Raw genomic sequence first — 11,074 nt, 5'->3', positions numbered from 1 at the left:
ACTAAAATTAATTATAATAATTTAATTTAAATTAATTTTTTTTTTCAAAAGAAGAGATTCTTTATCGATGGGGTTATATAATAGACGAAGAACAACTTATTATCCCGCTCTTTGATATCAATTGATTCAAGGGACCTTGCTCCTCGACGCTAATTGGTTCTTTTGGAGGGCAGAGGAAATCTGTGCGAATCTTTGCAGATGGCGCCGAACTTTGAAACAGCAATACAGCAATACGAGAAAGGTCGTTTACTCCTTAGGCTTTATCATTAAGAATTGTTGAGATGCTTTCTTTAAAGGAAAAGATATGTATATATACGTTATCTATAACCAGTTTGGGCCGGTTAACCCTCCTCGTCATCCCAACAAGTATCTTCCTCTTCTCTTTTTTTTTCTTCTTGGTCGCTGACAAACATTTTTTTTTTTTAAGTTAAAATAAAAGGGGAAAAGAAGGACAAAAAAAAAACGAAGGTCATTCGATATAATTATTCATAGGGCAGCAGATGCGCATCACGCACGTTTCTCTGATTTCCCGAGAGTTTCGTACTTGGAAAACGGATAGATCTCGGGGCAAAAAACAAAAAACAAAAAGGGGGGAGGTGACGTTTAAAAAAAAAATTCCCGATTTTATTGTTAAAAATTGAGAAATGTGGCCAGAGGACAGCGTCTATTTGAAGTGAATGCCCCTTCAAAACTGTTTGAAACAGACAAGGTATATATTTCTAAAACGAATTGTTATTCACTGATCTGACTGTAACCAAATAAAATTTAAAAAAAAACTTGTGAAAATTGAACAGCCGGTCAGATAAAAATGGAATAAAAACACAGCGCACAGGAAGAGGCAAACGGCTGAACGTATATAGACGATGGAAATTATTACGTAATGTCCCGACGTCTACTTGTCTGTTTTTCTTCCGGTTTTCTTACATGGAATTTGTTTGGTTTGGTTGAAGAACAAATTGAGCCTGTCTGAAGGAGATATTGTCGCGACATGGTTTCCAATGCGGTAAGCAAACAAAAGGCGGGCGTGAAGCGAGAAAATTGAGGCAGTGCAACGTAGCCTTGAATTTATCCATCAGCCGGAAACTTGCCATCATCGGAAGGCATATAGAAACGAAAGAAAACATGCCCGGCATTGGTCCACAAAAAAAAAAAAAAAACGACGTTTCATTTGTTCCGTCTTTTCACTGGCTCTTTTAGAACTTGAATGATTTATTCAATTGAATTGAATTTTTTCATTCTCGTTCCACTGCGCATTTTCTAAATCAACTCCGGGCCAACGTTCGTTGAAATGTGATGACATTTAAAAACCAATGAAGGTCTTAAAATCTCTCCTCTAACTTTTCCAAACAGTCGAATGTGAGATCTTATTATTTTAAGTTGAATTCAGTTATACATAGCGTTCGTCGCGTCTCATTGTGGCGATGATTCGCCGTTGTATTTATCGTTTGATTCATGTTTTTTGTTTTCCCACACATTTTTTCGTCACACCTTTTGTTTCGCAACTGTGATGTTGGCCGGAAAAATAAATGAATAAAGCAGATGTTCAACCACGTGTTTATTTGAGCTGTATAAATCAGTCGGGCATGCGATATAACTGTCCGTTCACCTGCCAATAAACGAACGCAGTGAACTCAGTTCGCTCACTTGTTTGATATATCGAACGTGATGCATTTTTGTTATCAACCAGCGTGTCTCCTCTCCGTGTTTTTTAATCAATACACTGGCAAAGTTATAACACATCATCAAGTCCAAAAGAAAGACCTTGCACGCATTTTTCGCGGGATAAAACAAAACTGTTCATTGCAATTGTTTCCGATTCGACTCTGGAAAACCCAGAGAAAATGATAATAAATTTCTATTTTACTTTTCATGATCAGCTCCATCGTTCCGGCATTTGCGGTTAATTGTGAAACGAACTTGGCAATTTTGAAAATTGGATTTGGAACGTTCACTTCCTGATCATTTTGATTTTCAAAATGTATATAACATTCAATCCTGGATATCACGCATGGTTTGAATCATTTCTCAAGTTCACGTACACTAATGAAATTACGCAGCTCTTTGATTTCCTAAATAAAGATGAGACGTTATAAGAGCAGAGGCGGATGGCTAGACCGATCAATCACGACCGAAACTATATAGGAGCGGCAATTATGAATTACCCAAGGAACGCTGCACGTGAATTGTCATTTGCAATCGCGTTGCACTCTCATCGCGATTTGGTTTGCATATTTTTATGCACGCAGGGAAATTTCAAGAGTTTTCTATTCCATCTTCACTTTGTATATTTGCATTATTTAAAGAGCCGTGTTTTCCCATCGCGTAATAGCTTAGAGCGCATTTCGTGTGTCTGTCAAGACCTTGGTTATTTTCGACACCCTTGAACCCCCTCCCCCCTTTAAATTTTTTCCCCCCTCCGCCTATTACGCGCTTCTTAATCCCAAAAATAAGCGGCCCCGCATTTGGCTTTTTCGGACTTTTCCGAACCTCTAATTCCTCGACGAACACGGAAACAACGATCACATATGGCTATTAATGGCGACCTTCATCTTAAAGCTAAAAGAAATGTTTAAAACTTAAATGTATATATAGTATATATTTGCTGTACTATAGGCTATTACATTCATGAACACCTGAGGGAATCTAATTCCATACTGAATCACCTCGAAAAAAAATCTAATCAAATTCAGTTACGTGCCATTTAAGGTTAAAATGCTGTTTTCGCCAGCTTATAAACCCAGCAGATTTAAGTTTAGCCGCTTTGTCCCCTTACGTCATTCTTGTTAATGAAAACTAGTTTTTTCTAGTTGGGTTTATCGCGCTAACGTTAAGAGCGCTAACGAGTTTTTTTGTCTATGCTCCGGGTCAACGTTCTGTTAAGTTGTTAGTATAAAAAAAAGGGGGGGGGGGAGGAGGAGGCAAGGGGAAAACCCCAGTCCCTTTCCTCTACGGAAAACAACAACTTAAAAATGCTGTAGTATGCGAAGGAGGATTAAAGTCATGCAGCATCGTCTCCGGGTGGCACCGATCGTGACTTGCCCCCTTTTTTTGGCGAACCAAAAAACCCTTCGTTTTCATACAAACCGACGGCAAAACGCCAAGGGGAAGCGATAAAAGAATAATAATTTCTGGCGGTGCCAACGTACAAGTGCACACGTTACGTAACAATCGAGTTCAATTCTTTTATATAGCTTAGGCTATCTATATACACTAAGCTTTTATGTAGGTCTAATAAACATTGTTATAAAAGAGTCTAGACAAAAATACCTGTAATATGCATCTAATTACACGTATTAGTCTGCATTTGCGTGCATATACTATATATACGTTAAAGTGTTGAAATGCACTGGTAGATACATAGCCTAAACAATGATGTCATGCAAAAGAGCAAAGACCTTTAAAACCCCGTAAGAGTCACGGAATGTTGCATTGTACTTGATGTTATTTATTACAACAAACCGCCATTGAATTGTGCTACTTCTTTTTGAATTATTTCTTTCGCTGAAGGAGATTTAAAGAACAAACTATATAAGGTCGGGGGTATTTCTTGAGCAAAGGACTTTGGCTAGTTCTAACCAGTTTGATCTAGTTTAGATTCAGGCAATTCTTCCTTGAAATAACATCGTGAGAGATGTCCGTTAAGTCCAGGTTGATCATGAACGTATATAGCTCGATGGACTTCCTGAGGAAAGAAATGCGTGAACCGGGTCATTCATTTTAACGCTGACCAATGGCCAATCAGAGATTTTAATGGCATTTAAAAAGAACATTAAATATTACGTTAAAATGCCAAAGTCCATTTGGCTCTCCAGCAGATGAACCGAATGTTATCCACGATCTTATGGCCTCTTTACACAGCAGCTTTTCAAAAGACCTTTTTCTCACGACGCCCTTCACGTGTTTCCGCTTGTCCAAACGTCGTTTGGTCCGTTGTCATCGTATATACTTTTGAGCTGTCAACCGTATCTACACGTCAAATTGCATCGGGCAATTTTTATTCGTTTATTTTATACTTTTATTTGCATGGGTTTTTCTTCTGTTTTACATGTTATAGAATTTTGTTTTCTAAAATTGCTTTATTCTTTTTATTTACTTCGTTTCATTTAAAACAATCGAATTGCGAGCGTTCCACCCCCGGAACCATCAAACCGATGTATAGGCCTTTTTGGGAATTCAAGGCGATTATTGCGAAACAATTAGTTTTTTTTAGGTTTTTTAATAACAAATTCAGACAGGTATAACGGAGGGAATCCGGACTTCCCCTTTAGTGTATTTATATTTTTATCTTTCCACGTGGTGCGCATCATATGAGGAATAAAAGTGTGTGGGACGTACAGTCTAGAACATTCAGCTGGAAGGAGGGAATCCAAATGGGATAGAGTCACGCTACAGGGCATTACAAAAAAAGGAAGAAGAAGAAAAAAATGTGAGGATAGAAATGCGTCACGGATCACGTATAGAAGAGACTGTAGTTACAAATTTGGCCAGCATCGTTAGATCTGCATAGTCATGCCGATTCAGCTGATCTCATCAATATACTGGACGTTATTGCGCAGCATCTATTTGCTGTATTTTCTAAACATTTCTCGAGAAATGTTATTTTTAATATCATTCTCACCTAAGTGAATTTGCATAAACTTAAAGGCAAGTCTACTGGAAAATGGACTGTCTTTACGTATTAGAAGCTCTTCATACATATACACCTCCACTCATTTATTTCAAATTTTATTCTTCTTGCTCGTTTTGCTTTTAACTGAACGTCGTTTCGTTGGTTGCATAACGGGTGACCTTCACGTAGCGCTACGGGATGTTTGAACGCAGTTCGCACATATACTTTTGTAAGGGTTTCGGTCGTTTCCGCACATTGATGGACTCTGCGGAAAAGAGCGAGCTTCGCACGTTCATGTACGGGTCTCTTTAAAGAATTAGATTCGCTTTAACGCACTCTCATTACAAAGTCATAATTCACTTTTTTTTGGTTTAAACTCTATACATTACTTCTCATTTGGCATCAGGAAAAGGAAAGAAAAAAATGTCCTTGCCAAGTCGAAACAGGAAATAGCCGGAACGATGACTGGACAAATGTCGGAACACCTTATAGACGGAACATCCTTATTTCATTGTTACCAAACAATATTTCCAAGGCGAAATTTTATTCTTCAACCCGCACGTGTTTAAGTTCTTGGTCGCTTTTGACATATAATGCGGAAGAAAAAAAAATAATTTTTACTTATCTTTATCCGAAGGTCATGTCCGTCCCTCATTTGCAAATTACTTGACAGCACTTCTCGTGATATTGTCATCGTGCAAAATAACGCGAGTTTTGAATTGAGATGAGTAAAATCTAACATAATATATAAGAGTTACATAACCAATAGAATTTCCAATGTTATTTTTTGCGTTCTTCCGCATTTAGCGATGCGCAGAAAAGCATCAAACATGTAAATCAACATGTTGTTCCATGCGCCCATATAAGCGTGTTATTTGTGGGGCGTGTCATTTTTGCGGTGCCAGCCTGTACCAACTGTACATCCCCTCCCCTGGCTTTGTAATTTGAGAATAATATGCTCATCCGTATAGCCGTTAAAAAAAAAAAAAAAAACATCTTTAAAATTTGCAATTCCCGCCGGGAACGGGAAAATCCCTTTTGACAAGGTGAAACATTTTACGTATATATAAGAAAAAATTTGTTTTTTCATTTTTCAATTGCATTTTATTTTTGATGTGTTGTTGTTCTTTTTTTCTATAATTCTTTTGGTTTGACTGTGGTTTTTCCTCCGATTTTGCAGGTGACTGGGGAACACAACATTATTCTAATCCGATGTTCAAGGTTGGTGCGAGTTATTCAACCTTGTCGTCGAGGGTGTTTTCCATCGCACCTTTTACGCGCTTCCTGAAAGGAACTGAGAAAGAGCCTTTCCTGCGTCGAATTCGTCGCTTTTGAAAACCATTAACGATATGCGGAAATATTCACGCTATATATTCAACGAGCTTTTCTTATAGTCACCAACTGCCATTGTGTATAGATGTACATTGCGCAATCCGCATAAAGGAATAAACGTGCCATTTCAAAAGGAACGTGATGAATTGTTAGACATTGATTTCCTTCCAAACATTTCTTTCTCAAAGAATATCAAATAAGAATGATGCGTCAACTTGGGGAAAAAAAGAAAAAAAAACCTGTCGTGTTTCAGTTGCCTTTAAATGATTTACGATTGCACTTGAATTTGATGCGCGTACGGTGATGTATAGAACTGGGGGAAATGGAACGCGGAGGCTAAACAGCAACATCATTCAAGACGCAATCCTCTTCCGGGTTTGTGTGTTCAATTATTATATATTTCTTTTAAGGAGGGAGTTGTTTGTGTGCGTTTACACAGCACCAAAGTAAAGAGTGTTAATATTTGCGATTTGGTTTCACAAAGATGTAGCTGAAGCGCGTAGCTAAGGAGCTACCGCATCCAGCGCTCAACCTTGAGGATGAAATATAAATCTTATAGGTAATGTAACTGGAGACTTAAACGCTTTATTTTTTTTTATTTTTTAAAGAGCTCATTGTAGTTCAGAAAAAGCGAGGTCGACTTCGTATATATGAGGGGGAATGTTTGACAGTATATATATGAAAAGACAATCATCGCTACTGTTAAAATGGGAAAGGAAAGATAAAGATTAATATCGGATTGTTGGTGAAATCTTGAGGATTGCGGATCCATGTTTGCATGCACTTAGAATTTGCATGCAAAAGAAAGAAACTGTGTTTTATTATTTGTCTTGGTTTTTTTGAAAATTGATTTCATTTTGCGCCGATTTGCAAGGCATTACATCGAACTGATGTGTTCCCCCTGCTCATTTGAATATTTCTGTAGGTGAACAAAGTGAGAAGAAATAATTGGATGGCGTTGACAAGCGTCGAGACGGTGTATGACACGCTCTCAACTACGTCAAAGCTCGTTAAAAGCGTGTCGACCTTGCTAAAGAGCTGAGCAGGTGACACGGCTGCTGATTTGCATGGCGGACTCAACGCGAGAATAAAAAATCCTCAAGAAACGATGGATGACGTCATTTTATTTGTGTGTCGTTTATAAAATTGTTCGGTTAAATTTCACGTTGAATGAAACTCGACAAGGTTGTCATTTCCAGTAGATTATTTCTTTTTGTTTCCTTTCTCTTTCGTTGTTTTAAAATGTGCGCCATTTTCCCCCTGTTTTTGTTTTTTAAGTCCTTCCTTTCCTTTTTCCTTCTTGACATCTTGACGTGCTTTTGTCAACGTCTGGAAGCGGAGCCGATGACAAGTGCATTCAACAAATAACAGAGGAGGTCGTATAAGACAATGTGTATAGCGCACCCCTGGCGGTCTATACGCAAAGAAGCTTCCGTGTTACGTCGGCCAGCTCTTTTAACACACAAGTCGACGTACAAAAAGATATGTCTGGTCGGTCGAAAGTTTGAAGTCAGTTTGACGTGACACACAAAGGAAAGCAACAAGAAAATGTGCTTAGCTTTTATTGATTGATTTTGAATAATGTCATGTATATAGAAACGAACGAGGAACTCCATCTCGTATTGAACATTACGTCAGGTCAATCTTTCCGCTATACTTTCTCATCCACGCCGAGCGTTTGATTATTCTATATGCAGACCAGTTAATAATCGATAATTATTTCAGTTTATCGTCGGTCGTTCTTCACGCGTCAGGCCAAGGTCTTTCTATACCATACGGATCATGTGTACAGATTTTAAATGAATATATGAAACATTGAATAGCAGCCATTTCCTTCGTCGGCTTTCAGCCGTTTCATTTTGTGAAAACTAATTTTCACGTTTTGCCGAGGACGGGAACCACTAAACGCCGATTTTTAGCTAAATATGATTCTAGGAGGTCACGCTTTAGTTAACTTTATTCATTTTTTTTAAAGCATAAAAGGAATGCCTTTTTTTTGGCTATCCTAAAAATTCGAGTGAATAATGGACTTTCACTGCCCCACCAGCGATTAATTTGTTCCATTTGATTTCTCAATTAATATACGCGCATGTCAATTGCAGATTGGAGGTGATATTTTGGCACCAACGTTTAATGGGTTAACCCACAAGACAATTGTTTCTAATGGCCGTGCGTGTTGTTCGGCGGGAATTCAACTGCGGTTTAATTGCTAGCGATGTTTGAAAATTGGGCGCAATTCTGGAAATTTTAGAAAACGTTTCGCGCATTATATTCTCGAACAGAGTTCATCAATCTCTTACGTATAGTGCAACTTAAAAAAACAAAACCGGTAACGCTAGTCGCCATGTTAGTCGACTATTTCCAATCAAAAATATAAGCAGTTAGACTTTTTTTTTTTTATTCCAATCTATACTCGACGAGTTTTGACGTAACGAGTAATTCAAGAAAAACAAACTATTAAAGGTTGGATAACAAGCACAAACTTGAATGTCATTAGAAATGGGCCTCAGTTTCTTTTGATTATTATTATTATTTTTTTACGTCATCGATGACAATTTTTTCTTCGATATTCAATCACATCCCAGGAAGCATTTCAAATTTTATGATATGCCAAGATATTAAGAGAGGCTTTGTTAACCAGTGCGTGCATTATTCACGTTAGCGTCGGCCCTCTGTTGACGGACATTCGACGAATCGCTGATGTTTTCTCCTGTACGCGTTTCAACCTTCGTGTCTTCTCTCCATCAGGTGGAGATGACATGCAAAGAAAATTGTTATCCACCTAATCAACTTTCGAAACCGTAGTCTCTTCAATCCTCGTTGGATCTTGATTATTTTTTCAAGCCATTTTTTTTTTTAATTGCTGTATTAAAAATCAACGACTCCATTTTCAAAAATATGAAATTTAGCACGTTTTTTTTTTGCGACGTAAAGGCCCTCTACGTGAACTCTGTGCACCTGTAATTTTTGTTTTTTAAGTTAACAAAAAGGTTAACGCTCTACTAGTTACAGCTTTAAAATGAAACATTTACCTGGGGGAGGGGGTTGGGTCAAAAGGTTCAAGAGGGGGGGAATGGAGGGAGTCTTTTGTCGATGTACAATTTTATACATTTTATTTATATTTCTATCTTCTCTAGTGAGAGAGAGAGTGAAAAAAAAAAAAAAGAAAACGAGGAGAGAAGAGAGAGACTTGACTATTTCAAGGCCGTATGTCGATGGATTGGGTGCCGGAATGCCGGGCTCTTACTCCTCGACTTGTATTATTCCGCGCTCCCCCCTCCGGACGACATTTTCACTTTCGAAATAGAAAAAAAAAAAAAAGGGAAAAGAATAAGAATGAAGAGAGAATGAAGGAAAGAAAATAATAATAATAAAAAAAGAGATCCTCCCTTCTTTTCTTTTTTACCTCTTCGTTCGTTTTTTTATTTACAAGGTTAAAACCCAGTGTACGGTAACGCGGCTTTCAAACTTGTTTAGCCCGCGTCTTGCGGTCTATAGGCCGGCGACGTGGAGCCGTGCACCGGCAAACAACTTCCCCCTCTAAAAGAAAAGTTTTTATGTATATATTTTTTAAAAATTCTTTTTAATCTATTTAAAAATGAGACAGGGATACGCCATAAAAACGCTGTCTTCTTCTTTTTGTTACGGTTGTCTCCTTTCCCTTTCGTTTGAAATCTCTCGTCGACATTTTTCTTTGCGGGGATGATGGAAGTCGCCACTGCGAGCGCTCCATGACAACTCCCCCACGCGGCTGCTCGTACAGACCGGCAAAGCTTCTTAACCTTGATTTTAAAAAAACAAACAAATGGAGTCCGTTCGTGAGATGGACAACAAAAAACAAATTTCGTCAAATCGAAGGTGAAAATAACATTGAAAAAAAAGGGGTTGAAAACGTGATGGGCAAAATGAGGTGGAGAAAAATAAAAATAAATCAGGGTCAGATCCCGTTGTGAATTGAGAGGCTTTCAACTCCCAATGCCCTTACCTGTCCCATAACCCTGTGTACACACGCCATTTTCTTTCTCACTCAATCTGAACATTTTCTCACCTGGATTGGCCAGCAGTAGGAGGATGAAACAAATTCCGAACCCCAAAACAAGTTTCATTTTTCTTTTTTTTTTTTGGGTTTTTTTCTTCTTCATAACAGATTCCCCCCTTTTTTTTTCTTTAGTTTTTTCTCTACCTACCCCTTTTTTTTCTTAAATTCTAATTTCTTTACTTTACCTTTTTTTTTTCGTTTTTCTCTCCCCCCCCCATTTCCGCCACCTCCCCCACTCATTTCTGAATTCATTTTCTTTTTCGACACTCAATTTGCCCTGTTATTTGTCGGCACAGGGTTTTGTTTTACCCCTATCCAATTTTGGTGTAAATTGAGTCTTTTTCTTCTTAATTGGATATGGAAATTCGATACCGTGCTGATAACAGATGCACCACGAGGTCAAGCATAAGCAACTATGAAACACGACAGTTCCGTCTGCTCTTGTCCGTCGTCTCATGTCACTCGTTTTCTCTTTTTTCCAAAATCGAAATTCGTCACACCATTTCCTTTTTGTGTGTGTGTGTTGAAGTTGCACACGAGGTTACCGTTCCGCTGTGTGCGTCTGTATGGTAATATCCGGATGGCGTTACAAAATCCGCCTTCCCTCAACACGTGGTCGTTACGTAACTCATCCCCCGACTTGGATTACATAATTAAATTTTTTTTTTTTTTACTTTTTTCCCGCCATTATTCTTGAATTAATGAAGTCCATTTTCAAAGAACAATTCAGACAGAGAGAACTTGCAAACTGAAATCCCTCCAAAAAAGTACCAGCACCTTTGTCAACAACGAGACTAGTGGGAAGAGTAGAAAGAAAAAAAAGAGGTAGAGAACGAAAAAACAAAACAAAAGAGAGGGAACAAAATCCCCTGCAACCGAAATTTCGTCGTTTGCCTTCACCTGATTGGTTGGAGTCAGAGCCAAGCTCCGCCCTCTGGTGGAAGAAGCGGGTGGTTGAGCCACCATGTTGCTTGACGTTGGTGGGCAAGAGGGTGTTGGAAGAAGGTGGCGAGAGGCACAGCCTAGGACGACAGAGGGACTAGTCTAGAACCGCTAGACGGACTGGCCTTTTTTTTTTCTTTTTCTTTGATAAA

The 11,074-nt window shown here is 38.4% G+C and overlaps 2 long non-coding RNA genes across 4 annotated transcripts; one reads left to right on the top strand and one right to left on the bottom strand.

Annotated features, from left to right (window-relative positions):
- Window positions 1–4,462: 4,462 nt before the first annotated feature.
- On the top strand, window positions 4,463–6,076 carry LOC116922085. Its single transcript, XR_006642358.1, has 2 exons — window positions 4,463–5,655; window positions 5,790–6,076. It is a non-coding gene; the product is annotated as an uncharacterized LOC116922085 (long non-coding RNA).
- A 2,961-nt stretch (window positions 6,077–9,037) lies between these two features.
- LOC123468766 lies at window positions 9,038–10,773 on the bottom strand. 3 transcript variants are annotated; one of them, XR_006642361.1, is made up of 3 exons: window positions 9,555–10,773; window positions 9,348–9,481; window positions 9,038–9,236 (listed from the first exon to the last, which is right to left on the bottom strand). It is a non-coding gene; the product is annotated as an uncharacterized LOC123468766 (long non-coding RNA). The 3 variants fall into 3 exon arrangements; XR_006642360.1 differs by having other exon boundaries at window positions 9,348–9,723; window positions 9,990–10,773; XR_006642359.1 differs by having other exon boundaries at window positions 9,348–10,773.
- Window positions 10,774–11,074: the final 301 nt, after the last annotated feature.

The sequence above is a fragment of the Daphnia magna genome, unplaced genomic scaffold (assembly GCF_020631705.1).
Source record: "Daphnia magna isolate NIES unplaced genomic scaffold, ASM2063170v1.1 Dm_contigs424, whole genome shotgun sequence".
Classification (NCBI taxonomy): Eukaryota; Metazoa; Arthropoda; class Branchiopoda; order Diplostraca; family Daphniidae; genus Daphnia; species Daphnia magna.
This window is presented reverse-complemented; position numbering and strand designations above follow the sequence as displayed.